Genomic DNA, 24,543 nt, shown 5'->3' on the forward strand with positions numbered 1-24,543 from the left:
AATTAGCCACCAGTGTATCAGACAACGTGGAGTTCTATCGAGCCGAAGGAGGGGGTTCTTCGGAGAGGCTCTTCTGGACGTAGTGTGCGGCACCAGAGCATCCTGTGTCCTTCACCGATCAACTGAAACAGCTGGTGGAGATGCATAGGGTGGCCGAACTAGCCATCAAGGATGTGATAATCTGACTGTGGCCAGCCGAAGCTATGCCTGGTAGCTACTTCAGACTCGTGAGACGGATGATGGATGCCTGTCCTCGGCTGGACGTTATCAGGCGCTCCATCTGTATTGAAGGTGCCCGTATGGCCTTTGCTCGCTGCAAGATGTGGTGGGTGAAGATGAACGTTGTTGAAGTCGCAGTGGGCCACCGGAGGGCAAGGAGCACCGCACACCCGGGGGATATTTCGAGGATGTTGTGGAAGGGTCTCGACTTGTAGCGACGCAATGTTCGCAGGACATTGTATTTGAATAAATGTATTCATGTTGCCTTTGTCTTGTATTATGGGAACAAAGCTAGTTTTTGTAAAGTAATTTTATTATGATTTGAATTGTTTCCTCCTGTGCGGCCGTGTTGTGTGCAATCTGAGGGATGGCCTATCATCGGCTTCTACCCTCACGTAGGTAGTGTGGAGGTGTTCGGGATGGAATCTAAACAATCTTGATCCAATTACATGGTCCTTGAAGGAGTTGTTTAGCGTAACGAACAAGGCAATCAGACTTTATTGCTTTAACACCCTCACTTAGCCAGAGGAGTTTTATAATAAAGCATGGGCGCAGCCCCTAGTTTAATCCGGAGTGCTGTCAGCATATGATCGGGAAGTTCCGATCTCTCGTGTAACGCGGAAAAAATCTCCAATGATTTGTAACCCTCGCGCAGCTGACCGGCTCTCGCCAGATCATGACAGTCAGTTTTCGGCTTTCTCTACTAAGGTGCTCGTCTGGTCAAAGCCAGGGCACAATCACAGTAGTTCTCCCTTTACTACCCTAGCCGATGGAGCGGAATGTAGGGTAGCAAGCACAGGAGCCGGGCAACCCAACTATTGACCAAAGACATGATTCATAGCCAATGCATATAATGCTAAATTTAGGGTGCTGAACATATATAAGAAGTGTTCGGACTGTGCTGCCGTATTGTGGGGCGATAGGTAGCCCCTGGCTAATATTGAACGTAAAAGAGTGTCGATGCAGCAAATAATCAGATTGAAAATAAAAACGAAGTAAGAAGTGAAACCCACAGGAGTTGGGTCACGAACCATTTTATTATAACTGGATTGATACGTCAAGGCGTATCTTGTATAGATGGCACTAGAAGTATCCGGCCATTTAACATGTTGGCAACAATAGGGTGCAGCTTGCGGGTCCTGAGAAATAAGTATGAATACCATCAAGAAGAGCGTATAAAGGTTACCCTACACACCTGTGTTGCTTGCCTCCGTTGTATTTCAGTCCTTCTAAAGGACCTGACATCAGGCCCGCGGAAAAGGGTGCCTGAAACAAGAAAAGGAAGTAAAAATATGTGTGTCCGGGATTGGTCTGGCCGGATTATATACCCCGGATTGTCTTGTGCCTCCGTCGATGTCCATGGAATTTTGAGTGTGTAATTGTGTATGCGTGGTACGAATGCCACTACCTTATTGGGGCCGGGACGGAGGCCGAATTGCTAGTCGAGCTCTTGACGAGTCGCGCTATCCTGTTGCAGTGTAGTTCGGACCCGCTTGATGGTGTCCAGGGGCTCGACAGCTAGGTTATAGTGCTGCTTGAGAAGGCCGCTCTGTGCTTCAGCTGCTAGGGCGGCGGTCTGCTCCTCTGTTCGGAGGGAGCGTTCCGTATTGCCATTGAATGTTATGACGCCGCATGGACTGGGCATCTTAAGCTTGAGATAAGCATGTGTGGCACTGTGTTAAATCTAGCAAACGCGGTTCGTCCGAGCAGTGCATGGTAGCCGTTGCGGAAGGGGACGATATCGAAGATTAACTCTTCGCTTTAGAAGTTGTCCGGAGAACCGAAGGCCACCTCCAGCGTGATTGAGCCCGTACAGTGGGCCTCTACACCTGGTATGACTCCTTTAAAGGTAGTCTTTGTTGGTTTGATTCGCGAGGGATTAATTCCCATCTTCCGTACTGTATCCTGATACAGCAAGTTCAGGCTGCTTCCGTCGTCCATCAGGACTCGTGTTAGGTGGAGTCCGTCGATGATTGGGTCCAGGACTAGTGCGGCTGAACCGCCATGGCGGATACTTGTCGGATGATCTCGTCGATCGAAGGTGATCGGAAATGACGACCACGGATTGAACTTTGGGGCGACTGGCTCTACCGCGTAGACGTCCCTTAGTGCTTGTTTGCGCTCCTTTCTGGGGATGTGCGTGGCGTATATCATGTTCACCGTTTTGACTTGGGGGGGGGGGGATTTCTTCTGTCCCCGGTGTTCGGCTGCCGGGGCTCTTCATCCTCGTCCTCACTTTGTGAACCCTTTTCTTTGTTTTCAGCGTTTAACTTGCCAGCCTGCTTGAAGACCCAACAATCCATGTTGGTATGATTGGCATGCTTATCCGGGGTGCCATGAATTTGGCACGGACGGGCGAGTATGCGGTCCAGGCTAGAAGGTCCTTCGTTGTTTCTTTTGTAGGGTTTCTTCCGTTGGCCGGACTTGGAGCCGCTGAATCCGGTGTTGACTGTGGTGTCTTCGGTGTTGTCGCCATTGCTTCTGCATTTGTGTCTATTGCACCGGAGCTTGCCGGTGCTATTCTTGGCCTCTGTTTTTGCTACGAGCTAGCCAGCTATCCTTGTCTGCGCAAAAGCGGGTCATGAGTGCCGTAAGGGCTGCCATTGACTTCGGCTTTTCTTGTCCGAGATGGCTGCTAGCCATTCGTCCCGGATGCCATGTTTGAAGGCTGCTAGGGCCTCGACGTCCGGACAGTCAACGATCTGGTTTTTTGGTTAGGAACCTAGTCCAGAATTTTCCGGCCGATTCTCCGGGTTGTTGAACTATGTGGCTTAGGTCGTCGGCATCTGGTGGCCAGACATACGTTCCTTGGAAGTTGTCAAGGAAAGCCTCTTCCAAGTTCTCCCAACTGCTGATTGAGTTCTCAGGCAGGCTATTTAACCAGTGCCGAGCTGGTCCTTTGAGTTTTAATGGGAGGTATATGATGGCGTGGAGGTCGTCTCCTCAGGCCATGTGGATGTGGAGAATGAAATCTGTCGGCGTTCTGGGAACGGGGGTCCCCAGACTTGCCTGCCTGTGGCCCATGGCGTGGATGAGCCAGCAAGCTGTACGGCCCATCTTCACCAGCAAAGCACTCAAGAGCCTCGCGAGGGGCCAAGCCTCGCGAGGCGGACGACGCAAGACCTCCTCCGGAGTGGCCTAGCTGGGCAGGCTCACGAGGAGCGGAGATATCAAGGCGGGGCGAACCTCACGAGGCTTTCGTGACGTGAGCCATGATGATCGACACCAGGAGGGCACCAGCGCGCACACTGGAGTAGGGTGTTACACCGCAACAGTGGCCCGAACTAGTATAAACCTGGTGTCCATCTGTGTTGTGAGTTCGTCGAGTTCATTCGCGAGATCCTAGCAAGCTAGAGCATAGATCGGTTGGAGGGATAGACTTCGCGCGCACCCCAGTGTTCGAACCTTGAGGGTTTGCCAGGACCCCAACCCCGACATTTGGCGCGCCAGGTAGGGGTTCGTCGTAGCTTCCTCTCCGTCGCTCATCGCTCCGTCGCCTCGTCGTCTCCATGGCGGACACTCACCGTGCTTGAGCTGAGCGTTAGGCCGCCCTTGCTACCCGCGTCGCTCAGACGGCACCAGTCGGTGGGCCGCCTCATCGATCTCCGTCCCCTGCTGCCAACGCAGCCACCGGCCCGGTGGGAAACGAGCAGCAGGCGTCCACGCAACATCCTTCGGTGCGGCAGGACGGCCGCACCGCTACTCCATCACTTGCTCCTGCTGGCTCATCGTCTCACGCACGCCGCGCTCCCCTGGAGGCATGGGCTGCGCTCATCGCGGAAAATGAGCTCCTGCGTTACCGCCCTGCCGACGACGTCTATGAAGAGTGGCTCGACCGCGTCGCCGAGCTTGTCCGTCCCGCGGGGGGCTCTCTGGCGCCGTCTCACCCTCTGCCGCCCCCTCAGTAGGCTGCAGGCAACGGGGCCCGTGGCGCGCCTCCACCACCTCGACACCAAGACGGTGCCTTGGCGCCAAGGCGCGTGCCACCGCGACGCGATCCGCCGTGCCCGGCGCCCGCGCGTGAAGAAAGGAGTTGCCAAGAAGTCCCGCGACCGTGAGAAGCCGCACCAGCGCTCCCCGCGCCACCTCGTCAAGACCGCGTGCCGCCTGCAGTGGCACAGCGTGGACCTCGCCAAGACCAAGCTCCGCCCCCGAGGCGGGCCCCGGCAACCACGGCAGGCTGCCGCACCTTCACCCCTGAGCTGCGTAGCGTTGCCTGGCCAGGCAAGTTCAAGCTAGATCTGCCTCCACGGTACGACGGCACCTCCGACCCCGCGGAGTTCCTGCAGCTCTATGAGTTGAGCATCGAAGCGGCCAACGGCGACGAGAAGTTCATGGTAAACTGGTTTCCCATGGCTCTCAAGGATGGGGCCCGCTCCTAGCTCCTGAACCTGCAACACGGATCGATCTCCTCCTGGGACAAGATGCGCGACCACTTCGTCGCCAACTTCTAGGGCACTCGTGACCGCCCACCGGTCGCGGGCGACCTACGCCACATCAAGCAACAGCCAGGAGATACCTTCCAGAAGTACATCCAGCGCTTCAGGAACCCCTGGCTCATGATTCCCAAGGTCTCGGACGAGGCCATCATCTCCACGTTTTCCGACGGCGTCCGCAACGTCAAGATGAAGGAAGAGCTGGCCATCCATGAGGAGCGCTGCACATCTCAGGAGTTGTTAAACCTAGCGACCAGGTGCGCAAAAGCTGAGGAGGGGCACCTCTCTCTCCTGGAGCGCAAAGAGGAAAAGAAGGCCAAGGCCAAGGACGTGAAGCGCAAAGAGGCAGTCGTGCTCGCAGTGGAGCCCGACACCAAGCGAGGCAGAGATCAGCCTGAGTCATTCAAGAACGGCCGACCCTTCTTCGCCTTCCACAACCTGAACACCCACAACACCAGCGACTGTCAAGAGCTCAGAGCTATTTGAGAAGGACGCTTCAGCCGACGCCCCGAGCACAGCGACCGGGGCTACGGCCGCGGAGGAGGACGCGGAGGCGGACGCTGGGACGACCGTGGCCCGTGCCAGGAGTGGCGCGACCGGCCTCGCGAGGACCACTGGTAGGATCAACCTCGCGAGGGCGCCTGGAAGGACCCGCCTCGTGAGGACCGTCCCCAGGGCAACGCCGGTTGTCGGTGTCAAAACCGGCGGATCTCGGGTAGGGGGTCCCAAACTGTGCGTCTAGGCTGGATGGTAACAGGAGGCAGGGGCCACGATGTTTTACCCAGGTTCGGGCCCTCTTGATGGAGGTAAAACCCTACGTCCTGCTTGATTAATATTGATGATATGGGTAGTACAAGAGTAGATCTACCACGAGATCAGAGAGGCTAAACCCTAGAGGCTAGCCTATGGTATGATTGTATGTTCTACGGACTAAAACCCTTCGGTTTATATAGACACCGGAGAGGGTTAGGGTTACACAAAGTCGGTTACAATGGTAGGAGATCTTCATATCCATATCGCCAAGCTTGCCTTCCACGCCAAGGAAAGTCCCTTCTGGACACGGGACGAAGTCTTCAATCTTGTATCTTCATAGTCCAGGAGTCCGGCCAAAGGTATAGTCCGGCTATCCGGACACCCCCTAATCCAGGACTCCCTCAGTAGCCCCCGAACCAGGCTTCAATGACGACGAGTCCGGCCCGCAGATTGTCTTCGGCATTGCAAGGCGGGTTCTCCTCCAAATTCCATGTACCTGTTGAATAATGTCCGGTTTCTTGTAAATGTAGCGCTCCTTGGCTTCTACGCCTAATAATGGCCGTCTTCCATGTGTCAAACGAATATGAAAAGTCAGGGTGTTTTTACATTTACACCCCTAGCCGCGTGAATGAGCCGCCTATTTAAGGGGGACGAGGATTTAGATCCAGACCACACCTTCTCCCCTCCGCGAGTATTCATCAGAGCGCATCCGTCAGAGGTCCATTCTATCATGGCCGGCTGCCGCAGCTCCTCCTCTCGCCCTTCCAGCCCTCAGCCTGGAGATTGGGAGAGATGCTCCATCCCACACAGTGAGCTAGTGACGCTCCAGACCAAGGGATTTCTTCCCCCGGCCTATATGGTCCCAGTTCGAGCCGGACTTGCCACCTATAATGGCGGAGAGCAAGCGGAGAGCGCCCCCAATCCCTCCAAAGGAGAGCGGGTATGCCTTGTCCCTTACTTAATAAGAGGGCTCGGATTTCCAATTCATCCGTTTCTCCAGGGGCTCCTGGAGTTCTATGGCCTCCAGCTGCACAACCTCACGCCTGCCTCCATATTGCATATCGCGGGCTTTGTAGCCCTTTGCGAGCTATTTTTGGGCTGCGAGGCTCATTTCGCGTAGTGGAAAAAGCTATTCTGCCTTGTGCCCCGTTGTGAGAAGGGGTCAATATATCAAGTGGGCGGAGCCGAAGTGTGGCGCATCGCCGGGACCGGATATCTATCCGGAACCCCAAAGAAGGCGTTCGAGGACTGGCCTTCGGAATGGTTTTATATAGAGGATGTCCCGCTGCCAGATCCTGTCCGGATCGGCCTCCCTGAGTTTGACAGTGCTCCCCTAAAGAAGCGCCTAAGCTGGCGTCCACGGAACCCTCAGGGGGAAAGTGACAAGGACGTTCTTTACCTGATGGGTCGGATAAGATTGTTAGCTCATTCCGGACTGACCATGATCGGGGTCATGGCCACATGCATTATGCGAGGGGTGCAGTCGCTTCAGTATAGAGGCCACCCCATGTGGGACTTCAACGGGGAGGACGACGCCACCCGCTACGGCCGTAAGGGGCCAGATTCAGCTGCCGCTCTAATAAAGACCTTGTCCGCTTTGTACAAGGGAGAAGAGGAGGAATTTCTCTGCGTCAACCCACAGGGTGGATTTTCTATGTACAATCCCCCAAGCTGGGTAAGTGGTCACTTTTACTTGCCCATCCGTTTTATATTCCCATCGTTAAATATTCAGTCTAACGACTTCAACGCAGGAACTATGCCAGGCTGTTAAAGAAATAAACAGCCCTCCTCCACAACCCGAGGATCCAGGATGGTCCCTCGACCCGGCCTCTCAAGAGGATCCGGTCTTATCCGTGGAGCTGATTGATGGAGTGTTTCATCAATTGAGCAAGGACAACGCCTTGGGGGCCATTACGGCCGATTACCCAGGGCTACTCCCAGCCTCACAGGTAACTGAGACCGAAGTCCCAGCACTTTGAAAAGGGATCTAACCTCGCGTGTTTTCGATTGCCATATGACAACCGTGTTTTGCAGGGGAGGTCCATGAGATAGGAGGCCGAGCCTGCGACGACTAGCCAACGAGGGGCGGCAAGGCCCCGTGGGCTGAAAAGAAGTACGGTCCGGACTGAGACGCCGGCGCAAAGGTATAGCGCGCCATCTTATTCCCAGGTGTTATTCCTTCAAGGCATATTAATGCTCGTGCTTTCTTCAGGACGAAGAGACCTCGCCAGACTATATCCGGAGAGGTTGCCAATCGCGCCTCCACCAGCCACGCTCCAAAGCCTGGTCCGGAAGCGGAGGTGAATACAAGGCGCACCGGACGCTCCTCCGACAGAGGATGCGGACAGGCTGTCTGCCACCAATTCCGAGGTGGAGAGTGCCATGAACCACAGGCGTCGCCGGACAGTTCTTCGCGACGCTTGTTTCTCCCAAGAGGCATTAGATGCCTTCAATTCGGGAGATGCGTACCTCCGTGCCGCTCAAAATGGTCTAGCCAGAGCCACGGAGCAATATGTAAAAGACATACGGGTAAGAAAATTTTGGTAATTATATATATACCAGTAGCCCCCGAGACTTGAAACAGTTAGAATAACTGATTTAAGGATCATTTATTATGCAGGTTCTTACAGAAAAGAATACCCTACTGTCCCAGGAGCTGGAAGAGTGCAAAGCCCAACTTGAGGCCGCACTAGCCGCGGCAGGGGAGCCCAAGGAGACCCCCTCTGGTAATATACGCTTTGAAAGATAAGTATTTTGCGAAGTGCGGCATGGGTACAAATTTGACAAATGAAATTGCAGATGGCGCCGAATTGAATCCGGACAGGCAACAACTCCTACGCCAGCTGAAGGATGGTGAGAATGTGCTGACAAAGGTGAGGCGGGAGAAGAACGATCTCCAAGATGCCAACACCAAGCTGGGCGTTGAACTGAAGGATGTTCGCGCCCAGCTGTTGGACTCTATTAAGGAGAATCAGCGGCTTCGATGCGGCATATTTAGTAAGTGCTTAAACGAACTTTGAAAAAAGAGTTCGACGAGGAAGTCGACTAACAGAGTAATGTATGTAGGTATGCTAACAGGTCGTCCTGCAGAGGAAATGCCCGGTTCTACAGATGACCTTCTTCCGGAGCTCTCCCAACTGCACGAGCGAGTTCGGCAGGTGATGCAAGGCGTCGCCCAGGCCTTGTGGCCATCCGTCTCCATGCCCGAAGGCCTTGGAGAGCTTGTAGAGAAGCTGAAGGGAGCGCAGCGGCGCTTCCGATTGTGGAAGATGTCGGCCTACCGTCAAGGCGCCAGGGAGGCCTGGGCCATGGTGAAGACGTGGTACACGAAGGCTGACCCAAACCGCATGGCCGAGGTCGGACCCGTGGGGCCCGATGGGAAGGAGATCCCTGTGAGCTTAGTATACGGCCAAGTAGAATTGGCTGCAAAGTATTCCCAACAGGACTGTAAGCTAGACAGCCTATTAGATGGTATTGTAGAGGAATACAATCAGTCAGATTGACTATGTAATTTTAATTGACATGTGTAATGCCTTCTAGCCGGATTGTAGATCGTTTGTCATGGCCGACCTTTTCGCTTCAACCTCGGGACCTGATGGTCCGGATTGTGTCCGAATACCCTCGCGGTTATAGAAGAACCGGGGTATGCATGGAGACCAGGCGTAGGGGTCATTAGTGCTTGAACAGACAAGTGCCCAACAAGTTATGTTATATTACATGGTTAGTAAGAAACATCTTCCAGGAAGAATAGTTCTGTTAGGGGTTCCTTTCCCTGGGAGGCATGCCCTAAAGTGCATGTCCATTCTGCGAAAAGAGACGCAGGAAAAACATCTGGGGGCGTATAGATAAATAAGTGAAGAAAAAAAGATCATCTTTAGTTCACCGACCGAATATTCCCTTAAGAACGCTAGCTTTCGGCTTCACCCAGTCTGAGGTACACATCCGGCTGACCTGGCAGTAACAATCGCAGAGGTGCTCCCTTTACCACCTAGCCGAGCAATCGGGAACGTAGGGGTAAGCACAGGAGCTAGGCAACCCAGCTTGGCCAAAACTTAAGTCATATCGATGCATATAATGGTGAATAAAAGGTACATGCGGAAGTGTGACACATGTGTTGGGCATGAAGCCCGTATAAATAAGCTTATGTTTAAAGAAGCCCCCAGGTTCAATGAGCGTGGATAGCGCGTCACTTTATGAGCCTTTAAAGGCAATAAGAGAGAGAGGAGAAGGAGAGAAATGTAAGACAGAAAGTATATAAAAAATGGACAGAGGAAGGAGACGAACACAGAGTCCGGCGCTAGGCATAGAATCTTCGGAGACGGGCTGCGTTCCATGGGTTCGGCTCGAGTCGGTTATCGGATGCATCTCGCAGGTGGTACGCTCCACCAGTCAGGACTTGGTCAATTATGAAGGGACCTTCCCACTTGGGCTTGAGTTTGTCCTTTTTCTTGTCCGGCAGGCGTAGAACTAATTCGCCGACGTTGTAATTTTTGGCCCGTACTTCTCTGCTTTGATATCTACGAGCCTGCTGTTGATAGAATGCGGAACAGGCTTTTGCCACGTCACACTCTTCCTCCAAGGCATCCAAACTGTCTTGCCGATCGAGCTCGGCTTCTCTTTCTTCGTACATGCGCACTCGAGGTGGGTCATGAATTATGTCGCAGGGCAAAACTGCCTCTGCGCCATACACCATGAAGAATGGTGTGTATCCGGTGGTGCGATTCGGCATGGTCCGCGGCCCCCAAAGTACGGAGTCGAGCTCCTCTACCCAGTGCACATTAGATTCCTTAAGGGACCGCAGTAATCTGGGTTTGATGCCGCTCATGATAAGACCATTTGCACGTTCGACCTGGCCGTTAGTTTGTGGGTGATAGACGGAAGCATAATCGAGCTTGATGCCCATGTTTTTGCACCAGAGTTTTACCTCATCGGCCGTAAAGTTCGTGCCATTATCAGTGATGATGCTATGGGGGACGCCGTAACGGTGTACAACCCCGGATATAAAGTCTATCACCGGTCCGGATTCGGCCGTCTTAATAGGCTTGGCTTCTATCCATTTGGTGAACTTATCCACCATGACTAGTAAGTATTTTTGCTTGTGGGTTCCGCCTTTAAGGGGTCCAACCATGTCAAGCCCCCAGACCGCGAAGGGCCAAGTGATGGGGATAGTTTGGAGGGCGGTGGTGGCATATAGCTTTGGTTTGCAAAGAGCTGGCAACCGACGCATCGTTGGACTAAGTCCTGGGCGTCTGCCCGGGCCATTGGCCAATAAAAGCTTGTATGGAAGGCCTTGCTTACAAGGGACCGAGCTGCAGCGTGATGACCGCCGAGTCCGACATGAATTTCAGCCAGGAGGTTCCGCCCTTCCTCTTCGGAGATGCACCTTTGAAGGACTCCGGTAGTGCTTTTCTTATAAAGCTCTCCCTCATGGACTTTATAGGCTTTAGATCGCCGCACTATGCAGCGTGCCTCATTTTGGTCCTCGGGGAGTTCCTGTCTAGTAAGGTAGGCGAGGAATGATTCTATCCACGGGGCGATGACGGCCATTATTACGTGGGCTGAAGGTGTTATTTCATTGGCAGAGCCTCCAATTGTGTCAGAATGTTCGGTGTCGGGCAGTGTGGTTGGGTCCGAGCTGTTACTGTCGGGTTCCCCTTCCCATACTACGGATGGCTTCAACAGCCTTTCCAAGCAGATTTGGGGGGGGGGGACTACATCGCGTTTTGTGCCGATGCGTGCCAGGACATCTGCCGCTTGATTATTTTCCCGGGCTATATGGTGAAACTCGAGCCCTTCGAACCGAGCTGACATTTTTAAGACGGCGTTGCGATAAGCTGCCATTTTTGGATCCTTGGCATCAAAGTCTCCATTTATTTGGGATATTGCGAGGTTCAAGTCCCCGCGCACCTCTAGGCGTTGAATGCCCATGGATACTGCCATCCGGAGACCATGTAAAAGGGCCTCATATTCGGCTGCATTGTTGGAGTCTGTGTACATTATCTGGAGTACGTATTGAACTGTGTCTCCTATGTGGGACGTCAAAACGACGCCAGCCCCTAGACCGGCCAACATTTTAGAGCCGTCGAAGTGCATAACCCAGTTTGAATATGTGCCGTACTCTTTGGGGAGTTCGGCCTCCGTCCATTCTGCGATGAAGTCGGCCTAAACTTGCAACTTGATAGCTCGCCATGGCTTGTAAGTTATGTCGAATGGGAGTAGCTCAATGGCCCATTTTGCAATCCGGCCCGCCGCGTCGCGGTTGTTTATAATATCGTTAAGTGGCACTTCCGAGGCTACAGTTATTGAACACTCTTGAAAGTAGTGTCGCAGCTTCTGGGATGCCATAAATACCGCGTACGCAATCTTTTGATAATGCGGGTAACGTGACTTTCACGGAGTAAGGACAGTGGACACATAGTAGACTGGCTTTTGAAGGGGGAATTTGTGTCCGTCCGTTTCTCGTTCGATGACGAGCACTGCACTTACGACCTGGTGGGTTGCTGCAATGTATAACAGCATTGGTTCGCCAATGTTTGGCGCGGCCAGGACTAGGTTTGTTACCAAGATGGCTATTAGTTGGTCGAGTCCGGCCATGGCTGCATCCGTCCACTCGAACTGTTCGGTGCGCCGAAGGAGGTGGTAAAGGGGTAGGGCCTTTTCTCCCAAGCGGGAGATAAAGCGGCTTAGAGCCGCCACGCATCCGGTTAACTTTTGTATTTGTTTGAGGTCCTTCGGGATATCCAATTGTGACAGAGCTCGGATCTTGGCTGGATTTGCTTCAATTCCTCTACCGGATACAATGAAGCCCAAGATCTTTCCGGCTGGAACGCCGAAAACGCATTTTTCCGGGTTGAGCTTGATGCCGTATGTTCGGAGGTTATAGAATGTTAGCCTCAAGTCATCTACTAGAGTTTCGACATGTCTTGTTTTACCGACCACATCATCTACGTATGCCTCCACTTTTTTGCCGATCTGGTTTGCCAGACATGTCTGAATCATGCGCTGATATGTTGCGCCGGCGTTTTTGAGCCCGAAGGGCATTGTGTTGAAGCAGAATGGGCCATATGGTGTGATGAATGCCATTGCGGCTTGGTCTGACTCTGCCATCTTTATTTGATGGTTGCCGGAGTATGCGTCGAGGAAACACAATGAATCGTGTCTTGCGGTAGCATCGATAATTTGATCGATGCGGGGGAGAGGGAAGGGATCCTTTGGGCAAGCCTTGTTAAGGTCTTTAAAATCAATGCACAGGCGCCAGGATTTGTCCTTCTTTGGTACCATCACCAGATTTGCTAGCCAGTCTGGGTGTTTTATATCCTTGATGAATCCGGCCTCCAATAGCTTGGCTAGTTCCTCTCCCATGCCGTGTCTCTTAGGTTCGGAAAAACGCCGAAGAGCCTGTTTGACTGGCTTGAATCCTTTTAGGATATTTAAGCTGTGTTCGGCCAGCTTGCGTGGGATTCCTGGCATGTCTAAAGGGTGCCAGGGGAAAATGTCCCAGTTCTCTCGTAGGAACTCTCGCAGTGCGGCGTCTACATCAGGGTTTAACTGTGCCCTGATGGAAGCTGTTTTATTGGGGTCCGTTGGATGGACCTGGAATTTGACTATTTCGTCCGCCAGTTTAAAGGACGTGGACTTGGATCTTTTTTCGAGTACCACATCGTCCCTATTCATCGTGGAGCACAGCACAGTCAGTTCCTCAGCCGCTAGATCTTCGGATAGCGCCTCGAGGGCCAGTGCGGCTGTCTTGTTTTCGGCGCGGAGTGCTATGTCCGGATCACTAGTGAGAGTGATGATTCCGTTAGTCCCGGGCATCTTGAGCTTCATGTACCTATAATGGGGTATTGCTTGGAAGATTGTAAACGCTTCCCGCCGTAGCAGAGCGTGATATCCGCTACTAAACGGGGCCACTTGGAACGTGACCTCTTCGGACCTGTAATTATCCGGCGTGCCGAACACCACATCTAGTGTGATTTTTCCTGTACAGCGCGCTTCCCGACTGGGGATTATTCCTCTAAAGGTTGTGCTACTTCGCTCAATGCGGTTCCAGTCTATTTCCATTTTTTGAAGGGTTTCCTCATAAATGAGGTTCAATCCGCTGCCGCCATCCATGAGTACCTTGGTAAGATGAAAGCCGTCCACTATTGGACTGAGGACCAATGCGGCTGGTGCTCGGGCTGTTCGGAATTTAGGTTCATCACTAGCGTTAAAAGTAATAGCCGTGTCACTCCATGGGTTTATTGTTGCTACTTGGTAGACTTCGGCAAGGCTGCGGAGTGTTCTTTTTTGCATATTATTTGATGCGAAAGTCTCGAAGACTATTAATACTGTACTGGTGTCTCTGGGGTGGCTTTCTGTGGCTTCTGGAATTAGAAGATCTTCGCAAATTTTTGCCACCTGCCGGAGTATCCAACATGCTCTAAGGCTGTGAGTTGGTGTGGTGCCCTCTGCACTGTGAATTTTACAAGGTCCATTAAGCCATCCTTCTAGTACGGTTCCGTGCCCTGTAGAGGGCTTTTGCTTTTTGGTATTGAACCCGAGTGTCTGGCGATGATGCACCCTTTTATTTTGGACTAGGTCTGTGTTCAGGGCCGGATTATCCCAAAATTTTATTTCGGTTTTCCAGGCACTTTCCATCGCACAGTACTTTCGTACTATGGACGCCAAGTCAGTGAAGTGTGTAATATCACGGTGACTTATGGCGTTGAGGATTCCCTTGTCTGTGCAATTATTGCAGAAGAATGAAATTGCGTCTTCCTCGCGGCAGTCCTTTATCCTGTTCATAACCAGGAGGAATCTGGCCCAATAATGATGTACTGTTTCTTCGGGCTCTTGCCTAATTTGGGATAGATCGCTTATGTATGGGGTGGGTGGGTGGAATCAAATCCGAAACCTCACCCAATCTGAGACCCAGGGGCCAAGGAGTTTCCGAACTCGGAAGTTTGGATTGTTGGATGCAATCCAATGAATCTAGCCCGTCGCCTGACTTTAAGTTTAGGTCTTGAATGATGTCCTCCCCTCCACGGGTATCCGGCTTGGGGGGATCGGTTATCCAGACATAGCTAGTCCTTAAGATAGATGAAGGGTCGCCGCACTATCCCTCGACCACGGCAACGTGATGGGTGACCTGGGGAGAGTTAATCTCTCTTAGATCGGGTTTAGGCCCAATCTGGTCGTAATCCGTAGCGACTCCCAGGGCAGTGATGCGATCCAAGAGCTCGTTTAGGGAAGAGAGCTCCATTGGATCTAGCTTCTCGGCGAATTCCGAGCTGACGTGAAGATTGCTTTTGATGACCTGAGAGGTCATCGTCGGCGCAGCAGCCGAACAGGTGGCCATAAGGAAACCACCTAGCCTGAGAGTTTGGCCGACAGCCAAAGCTCCCTTAGCAACGGTGCCGTATTTAAAGACGGGATGAGGCATCCTTCCTGATGGCAACGGCACAGAGGAACTCTCAATGAAAGCACAAATGTCGGTGTCAAAACCGGCAGATCTCGGGTACAGGGTCCCGAACTGTGCGTCTAGGTTGGATGGTAACAGGAGGCAGGGGACACGATGTTTTACCCAGGTAGGCCCTCTTGATGGAGGTAAAACCCTACATCCTACTTGATTAATATTGATGATATGGGTAGTACAAGAGTAGATCTACCACGAGATCAGAGAGGCTAAACCCTAGAAGCTAGCCTAAGGTATGATTGTATGTTCTACGGACTAAAACCCTTCGGTTTATATAGACACCAGAGAGGGTTAGGGTTACACAAAGTCGGTTACAATGGTAGGAGATCTTCATATCCGTATCGCCAAGCTTGCCTTCCACGCCAAGGAAAGTCCCTTCCGGACATGGGACGAAGTCTTCAATCTTGTATCTTCATAGTCCAGGAGTCCGGCCAAAGGTATAGTCCGGCTATCCGGACACCCCCTAATCCAGGACTCCCTCACCGGTCTTCCCCCATTGCCGCTGCCAAGGAGGAACGATGACCATCACCAGGAGAAGGGGGCTGGGGGCTTCCAGGAACCGCGCGTGGTCCCTTGCATCCTAGGCGCTCAGGGACCAGCCTCTCAGCGCATCTTCAAACAGTTCGCTCGCGAAGTAAACGCGGCGCTCCCCAAGCTCGACGCCAAGCGCCCGCTCCGGTGGTCCCAATGCGCCATCACCTTCAGCTCGGCCGACCAGCTCAAGTGCGCAGCCGCCGCTGGCACACTCCCTATGATGTGCTCCCCAGTCATCAGCAATGTGCAAGTCACCAAGACTCTCATCGACGGCGGCGCAGGGCTCAACATCCTATCCGCTGACACATTCGACAGCCTCCAAGTGCCCTATGAGCAGCTCCAGCCAACCAAGCCTTTCTCAGGAGTGACTGACGGTTCCACCACACCAATAGGGCAGGTCCGCCTTCCTGTCACCTTCGGGGAGTGCAAGAATTTCTGCACCAAGCTCATTGACTTCGACGTCGCACACATCCTCGGGTACCCAGCCCTGGCCAAGTTCATGGCAGTCACTCACCACGGCTACAACGTCCTCAAGATGCCAGGAAGCGGGGGGATCATCACGGTCCCATGTGAAGAAAGGGATGCGGTGTGCTCCCTTGAGCGCACCTTCCAAGCCGCGGCAATCGACAACCCTGACTACAGAAGTGAGGGCCCTCCAGAGACATTCCCAAGAAGAAGCTACCGCGCCGTGCAGGACCCCAAGAAGATGGCATTGCATCAGGAGCCTTGTCAGGAACGGCGCCCGCATAGGAAAGCGCGCCCGACACCCTCCTCGGGCAAGGCTCGGGGACTCTCTTCTGGAGGGCCTCAGACCTTACCACTCTCACGAGGGAGGTGCTTGGGCACCACTTGGAAGCGTGCTTCGCGGCACGTGTTCCGAGGGAGAGCATGAGGCGAGGAATGCCCACCACCCAAGAGTTCATCACCAAGACCACCCAAGAGCTACAAGACGCAAGAGCCATACGTGGCGACAGCCGCTCACAGAGTGTGGCTCACCACCCAGGCGTGGGTGCTGAGCTGCGCGCCTGCATCGACATCCCAGGGCTCAACAGGGCAGCATCTCAGGAACACTTCTGGCCATCATGCACGGGCCGCTGTGAGGGTCCACCGCACAGCTACGTTCGCATGACCTTCGGCTTGCCGAGCACGGCGTCAGCCTATCAGCGCAACCTGCGGCAAGTCCAGGCGGCTCAGGAGTCCAGGTTCCACGCCGTTCGGGAGGAGATTGCTACGGCCTTCAGGGAACCTCCTGAGCTCCCAGAGCCTCCTGAGGCTCAAGGTCCCGGTGGCTCATGAGGAGTCATTCCTTCGACGCGTGGCTTCAGATGCTCTGGATCTACTTCGTCTACAGACCCAGGTGACATCTTCCAAGTTCGTCTAAGCTCGGAGCGCCCCACGGGCTGCACTATTCCCAGGCCGCGTGGGTCTGTCCCTATGGCATGTCCCCCTTTTACTTATGTCTTTAGCTTACCTTGCTGGGGGCGCCCCTCGGGCTGCATCATCCCCATGCCGCTCGGGCCAGACCCAGTGGCATGTATCTACCTGCATTTATCCTAGTCGATCTGCTCTTCATGCTTAACCTGCCAACTGCTATCACCTGCTCGATCATCACCCCCCCCCCTCAGGGCCCCTACACAGGCACGACGCTAGTGCATGGGTCCGTCCCTACCACGACCGATAAATCTGAGTGGTCGAGCTCTGGCTCGCGGCATGCGCCGTGCACGTCACCTCATCAGGCCCTCAGTGCCTTCACTTCATCTGGACCAACCAGCGGCAGGCAGGCGGCAGTAACGACCAACCATGTTTCTCCTTGTGCCTGTTCACAGGAACCCCACGGGAAGGATAGCAGGCAGCACAGCGAGTCTCCTTTCCTCTCGTGCAACTCGCTTGCGCGTTAAAAGGGGGGCTCCTGATCATCGCGACTCAGGAGCTCTTACTGGCTCTCCAGCCCTCACCCCCTGGCCTTGACCACGGCATCACGACCTGGCATACCAGCGGCGGCTGAGCTCACTCGAGGGCCGGGACCTGAGGACGTAGAGCGTTAAGAGGAGCTCGGGAGAAGGAAAACTCGCACGGGCTGGCCTAGCTGTGTCGCGTAAGTTGGCGCGCAGCCCTAGCGCAACGTCGGGAATCACCGCAAAGTCATCAAGATAAGTTTCGCCCTTAGATCAGCAAAAAATTCGGGCCCCATAGTCGCTCACCCCATGCCGCAACCCCATTGCGGCCAAGTCATCTCCCTTTCTTTTCTTGCAATGGCTGCTTGGGCGCTAAGGAGGACCTCCTGAGCATCGTGCCTCAGGGGCTCTTATTGGACCTCGGGCCACGCACCTCCCGGCCTTGACAACGGCATCGCGACCTGGCATACCAGCGACGTCTATAGCCGCCTTGGGACCGGGACCCGTCGGCGTAGAGCAACAAGCTATCGCGTAGAAAGAAAGGGGAGGCCGAGCCTTAACGGGACGCGCATTCATCAAATTTTCACAACAAGGAAAATAGGTACAAAGGCATTGCGGATCCTTACATGCCCCCACGAGGTGATTCATGATTCTTCGCAGGAAACAAAAGCTGATGCTGGGGGGATCCTATCTACATCCTCCCGTGGCGGACGCCATCATCAACAGTGGGCCACGGGAGGCCGGCACCAACCCCATCCAGATCAGCGGCGGCGGCCGAAAGCCGCGGCCTTGCCCCGGGCACGGCGAGAGCTCGAGGAACGTAGCTGTCATCACTCGTCTCCGGAGTCTCCTGGAGCTCGGGAGATCTGCCGGATTCCCAAGGGTTGCTGCTGTTGGGGTAGTCGCGGGCGGAACGCGCGTTAGCCTCGCGCTCCTCTCCAGAGCAGCACTCCAGGCAGCGGCCCTCGGCGTCAAAGAACTTGAAGAGAAGCATGGAGGCGCCGTCGTACTCGAAGTGAATCGCGAGGGCACCCCTCGTGCGACAGATCCGCGCAATCTCACCCCAGCCGCGAGTCATGAAGATTTTGCCAATGGGTACCGCTTCGATCTTCGCTCTGATCGCTGGAGCGCCACAATCAGCATGCTGCAGCCAGAGCTCGAGAGGCCCCCTCAGCGGCATCACGTCGGAGAAGAACCATGGGAAGCGGATCCAGATGTTCAAAGGTGTCGGCGTCCACAGCACCAGCTCGCACGAGGAGTCCACCGTGTGGACGGCCCGCGTCGCCGAGGCGCGGCGGCCCCGGGTACAGTGAGGGTGACGCTGCTCGTTACTTCGTCCTCTTGAGCCTACGGCTGGGGCGTACAAGGGTAGCAGGTACCTCGGCGGAGGACGCTCGCACAAAGGCCTCGCCACCACCTGCAACGCCGCCTCGTCACGGTGATGGATCGACCTCTTCTTCGGCGGGAGTGGCTCCAGGGCATCCCGGGGGGCTCTCCCCTTCTCCTCGGCGGAGAATCTTCTGATGGGCGCCATTGGAGCAAGCAGTGGAGCAAGAAGGAGGAAGCAAGCAAGGAAGGGATGGGCAACGGGGGCTTCGCCCCCCTCCCCATTTATAGCAAGAGAAGGCCAACCGGCGTCTCCCACGATCACAGGTAATGATGGTATCCCTTGCATGTCGCAGGGACTTGTCAAGTCATGCAGTCGCCAAAGCAGCGTGGGGAAGCGGAGACACCCATGTTCAATCAACCACCATGCGTCAACCGAGGCCGCAGGCTTTTGGGGGCCCGTGGCGCTTCGAGCTTGACCCTTGGCTTCGCCGTGAAGCCAAACCCATGCGCACCTTGGGCTCGGGGGCTACCGTCGGTGTTCTGGGAACGGGGGTCCCCAGACTTGCCTGCCTGCGGCCCATGGCGTGGATGAGCCAGCAGGCCGTACGACCCATCTTCACCAGCAAAGCACTCAAGACCCTCGCGAGGGGCCAAGCCTCGCGAGGTGGACGACGCAAGACCTCATCCGGAGTGTCCTAGCTGGGCAGGCTCACAAGGAGCGGAGATATCAAGGCGGGGCAAACCTCACAAGGCTTTCGTGACGTGAACCGTGACGATCGACACCTGGCGGGCGCCAGCGCGCATAGCATCCTTGTTTCCTCTTTGGTGCAAAGGGGGCAAGCGCAGCCGCGGAGTACCGAGGCATCAGGCAAAGGTTGCCATTTCGGTGCAACAAGACCAAGACAAAGGACTGCAAGACGGAGGTCATCGTGGAGCCCGGAGCAGCGTCACCACCAGAACTTTGTGCAGGCGAAGACTACGTTTGTCAGGATAGCTTGTACTAGCTGTCCCCCTTCAAATTAGCCCGCCATTGTTGGCTCCCTTCCCGCTCGATATTTGGGAAGAGGACCAGGGCCTCTATAAATAGGACTATCCACCACAGTGGAGGGGGACGGTCAGAGACACAAGCTCACCGAGCCCAAGAACGCCTCAACCTCAGGAGGCCGTTCTTCCCTTGTATTGTTCATCATCAGCCCAAGAGCCAATCCACCACCACCACGCTGGAGTAGGGTGTTACACCGCAACGGTGGCCCGAACCAGTATAAACCCTATGTCCATCTGTGTTGTGAGTTCGTCGAGTTCGTTTGCGAGATCCTAGCAAGCTAGAGTGTAGATCGATTGGAGGGATAGACTTCATGCACACCCCAGTGTTCGAACCTTGAGGGTTTGCTGGGACCCCAACCCCGACAAAATCCTCGATCCATACTGCAGGATCGGTTGTGCCGTCGTATGATTCGATATTTACAGGCTTGAACTCCTCGGGGATTTCATGATCTAGTACTTCATCTATGAAGCAGAGCGGGTGTGCGGCGCCTCTATATCAGGCCGCATCGTGGCGGATCTCTAACGGAGTCCGTCTGCGGCATTCGGCTCGAGCGTGGTTAGGTTTGTCACGTCCAAATACGTATCCATCGTCGCGCCTCGAGGCACGTCCTCGTGATCCGTCGATCGATCTTGTGTGTCGTGCTCTACTATCCAGGGTCTGTCGAAGGTCGTACGTATGGCCCCAGACTCTTCCGTCCCTATTTTGATGGGGTGGTGGGGCGATCTGCTGTTCGGCCTGAGTTGCCGCTTTATCTCGACCGCGGATTGGCCGTTCCGCCGCCTTGTAACGACCGCGTGATGGTCGATCCGCATTACGCGAGGGAGATATATGCTCCGGCGCCTCCTCATTGAATTGAGGTAGTAGTCTGCGTTTCGGGTATCTCTTGGCTGGGCGATTGAGGCCGTATTCCTCGGCTGCCAGGACGTCAGTCCATCCGTTGACGAGCAGGTCTTGTTCAGCTTGAAGCTGATGTTGTTTCTTTTTCAGGCTCCTTGAAGTGGCTATGAGCTGAAGCTTGAAGCGCTCCTGCTCGAGAGGATCCTCAGGCACGATGAAATCTTCGTTGCCAAGGCTTGTCTCCTCCTCGGAGGGTGGATGGTAACTATCATCCTCTGGGTCATCTTCTATGGCCTGTTCGTCAGTGTTGTCTTGCCTGCTGTTGTGTTCCTGTTCGGATGTAGCCCCAGCGGGGTCTTTACTATTTTCAGTGTCGCCCGGAGTACTATTTTCCCCGGTGCTAGTGTTGTCGGCCTTTGAGAGACGGGGCTTAGGGCGGCGTTTGGGCCGCCGGCGTTTGGGCCTCTTCTTTGTCGTCGCCAGATCCTTTAGGTGTATCAACCATGTACATGTCATACGAAGAGGTAGCCGTCCAACGTCCGGTGAATGGCGGTTCTTAGCCTTGCTCCTTGTCGGCATCGTTGTCCATGCCGTCGATGTCTTCGGAGCCATAGTCAAGCACGTCAGTTAAGTCATCGACCGTGGCTATGAAGTGCATGGCGGGTGGGAAGCAAAATTCCTCATCATCCGTCTCTAGCTTCAACCGGACATAGTCCGGCTGAGAGTCCTTCTCCAAGGACAGATTATTAATAGATTTTAGCACATCACGCAAAGGCGAGTGCTGGAAAACGTCAGCGGCGCTGAACTCGAAGATCGATAACCGATCTAGCTCAGTGTACGCGGGCATACACAGTCCGGAACTTATAGCCAGAGAAGAGTCCGAAGTTCCGTCAAAGCGAATATTGAAGGAAATATGCCCTAGAGGCAATAATAAAGTTATTATTTATTTCCTTATTTCATGATAAATGTTTATTATTCATGCTAGAATTGTATTAACCGGAAACATAATACATGTGTGAATACATAGACAAACATAGTGTCACTAGTATGCCTCTACTTGACTAGCTCATTGATCAAAGATGGTTAAGTTTCCTAACCATAGACATGAGTTGTTATTTGATCAATGGGATCACATCATTAGGAGAATGATGTGATTGACATGACCCATTCCGTTAGCTTAGCACTTGATCGTTTGTTTACTGCTATTGCTTTCTTCATAACTTATACATGTTCTTATGACTATGAGATTATGCAACTCCCGAATATCGGAGGAACACTTTGTGTGCTACCAAACGTCACAACGTAACTGGGTGATTATAAAGGTGCTCTACAGGTGTCTCCAATGGTACTTGTTGAGTTGGCATGGATCAAGATTAGGATTTGTCACTCCGATTGACGGAGAGGTATCTCTGGGCCCTCTCGGTAATACACATCACTATAAGCCTTGCAAGCATGATAACTAATGAGTTAGTTACGAGATGATGTATTATGGAACGAGTAAAGAGACTTGCCGATAACGAGATTGAACTAGGTATTGGATACCGAGGATCGAATCTTGGGCAAGTAACATACAGATGACAAAGAGAACAACGTATAGTGTTGTGCGGTTTGACCGATAAAGATCTTCATAGAATATGTAGGAACCAATATGAGCATCCAGGTTCCGCTATTGGTTATTGACCAGAGACTTGTCTTGGTCATTTCTACATATTTCTTGAACCCATAGGGTCCGCACGCTTAAAGTTCTGTGACGATCGGTTTTATGAGTTTATATGTTTTGATGTACCGAAGGTAGTTCGGAGTCCCGGATTTGATCACGGACATGACGAGGAGTCTCAAAATGGTCGAGACATAAATATTGATATATTGGAAGCCTACATTTGGACATCTGAATAGTTCTGGGTGAAATCAGGAATTTACCGGAGTACCGGAGGGGTTACCGGAACCTCCTGGGGACTAATGGGCCTTGTTGGGCCATAAGGGAAAGAGAGAGGGGCCGGCCTAGGGCAGGCAGCGTGCCCTCTTCCCCCCTGTCCGAATTGCACTAGGAGAAGGGGGGTGGCGCCCCCCTTTCCTTCTCTTTCTCTCCCTGCCTTTCCCCCTCCTAGTAGGAGTAGGAAAGGGAAGAATCCAACTCCTACTAGGAGGAGGATTCCTCCTCCTAGGCGCGTCAACAAGGGCCGGCCGGCCTACCCCTTGCTCCTTTATATACAGGGGCAGGGGGCACCTCTAGACACACAAGTTGATCACAAAGATCTCTCCCAGCCGTGTGTGGTGCCCCCCTCCACCATAATCCACCTCGGCCATACTCTAGCGGTGTTTAGGCGAAGCCCTGCTGCGGTAGCTTCATCAACATCGTCACCATGCCGTCGTGCTGACGAAACTCTTCCCCAATCTCTACTGGATCGTGACTTCGCGGGACGTCACCGAGTTGAACGTGTGCTGAACGAGGAGGTGCCGTACGTTCGGTACTGAGGATCGGTCGATCGTGAACACGTATGACTGCATCAACCGCGTTGTCATAACGCTTCCGCTTAACGGTCTACGAGGGTACGTGGACAACACTCTCCCCTCTTGTTGCTATGCATCACCATGATCCTGCATGTGCGTAGGAATTTTTTTGAAATTACTACGTTCCCCAACAGTGGCATCCGAGCCTGGTTTTATGAGTAGATGTTATATGCACGAGTAGAACACAAGTGAGTTGTGGGCGATACAAGTCATACTGCTTACCAGCATGTCATACTTTGGTTCGGCGGTATTGTTGGATGAAGCGGCCCGGACCGACATTACGCGTACGCTTACGCGAGACTGGTTCTACCAACGTGCTTTGCACACATGTGGCTGGCAGGTGTCAGTTTCTCCAACTTTAGTTGAACCGAGTGTGGCTACGCCCGGTCCTTGAGAAGGTTAAAACAGCACCAACTTGACAAACTATCATTGTGGTTTTGATGCGTAGGTAAGAACGGTTCTTGCTCAGCCCGTAGCAGCCACGTAAAACTTGCAACAACAAAGTAGAGGACGTCTAACTTGTCTTTGCAGGGCATGTTGTGATGTGATATGGTCAAGGCATGATGCTATATTTTTGTATGAGATGATCATGTTTTGTAACGAAGTTATCGGCAACTGGCAGGAGCCATATGGTTGTCGTTTTATTGTATGCAATGCAATCGCCCTGTAATTGCTTTACTTTATCACTAAGCGGTAGCGATAGTCATAGAAGCAATAGTTGGTGAGACAACAACGATGCTACGATGGAGATCAAGGTGTCGCGCTGGTGACAATGGTGATCATGACGATGCTTCGGAGATGGAGATTACAAGCAGAAGATGATGATGGCCATATCATATCACTTATATTGATTGCATGTGATGTTTATCCTTTATGCATCTTATTCTGCTTTGTTTGACGGTTGCATTATAAGATGATCTCTCACTAAAATTTCAAGATAAAACTGTTCTCCCTAAGTATGCACCGTTGCCAAAGTTCGTCGTGCCGAGATACCATGTGATGATCGGGTGTGATAAGCTCTACGTCCATCTACAACGGGTGCAAGCCAGTTTTGCACACGTAGAATACTCGGGTTAAACTTGACGAGCCTAGAATATGCAGATATGGCCTCAGAACACTGAGACCGAAAGGTTGAGTGTGAATCATATAGTAGATATGATCAACATAGTGATGTTCACCATTGAAAACTACTCCATTTCACGTGATGATCGGTTATGGTTTAGTTGATATGGATCACGTGATCACTTAGATGATTAGAGGGATGTCTGTCTAAGTGGGAGTTCTTAAGTAATATGATTAATTGAACTTAAATTTATCATGAACTTAGTACCTGATAGTATTTTGCTTATCTATGTTGTTGTAGATAGATGGCACGTGCTGTTGTTCTGTTGAATTTTAATGTGTTCCTTGAGAAAACAAAGTTGAAAGATGATGGTAGCAATTACACGGACTGGGTCCGTAACTTGAGGATTATCCTCATTGCTGCACAGAAGAATTACGTCCTAGAAGCACTGCTGGGTGTCAGGCCTA

The sequence above is a fragment of the Triticum urartu genome, chromosome 5A, assembly GCF_056163025.1.
Source record: "Triticum urartu cultivar PI428250 chromosome 5A, HENAU_Tu73, whole genome shotgun sequence".
In the NCBI taxonomy this organism is placed as follows: Eukaryota; Viridiplantae; Streptophyta; class Magnoliopsida; order Poales; family Poaceae; genus Triticum; species Triticum urartu.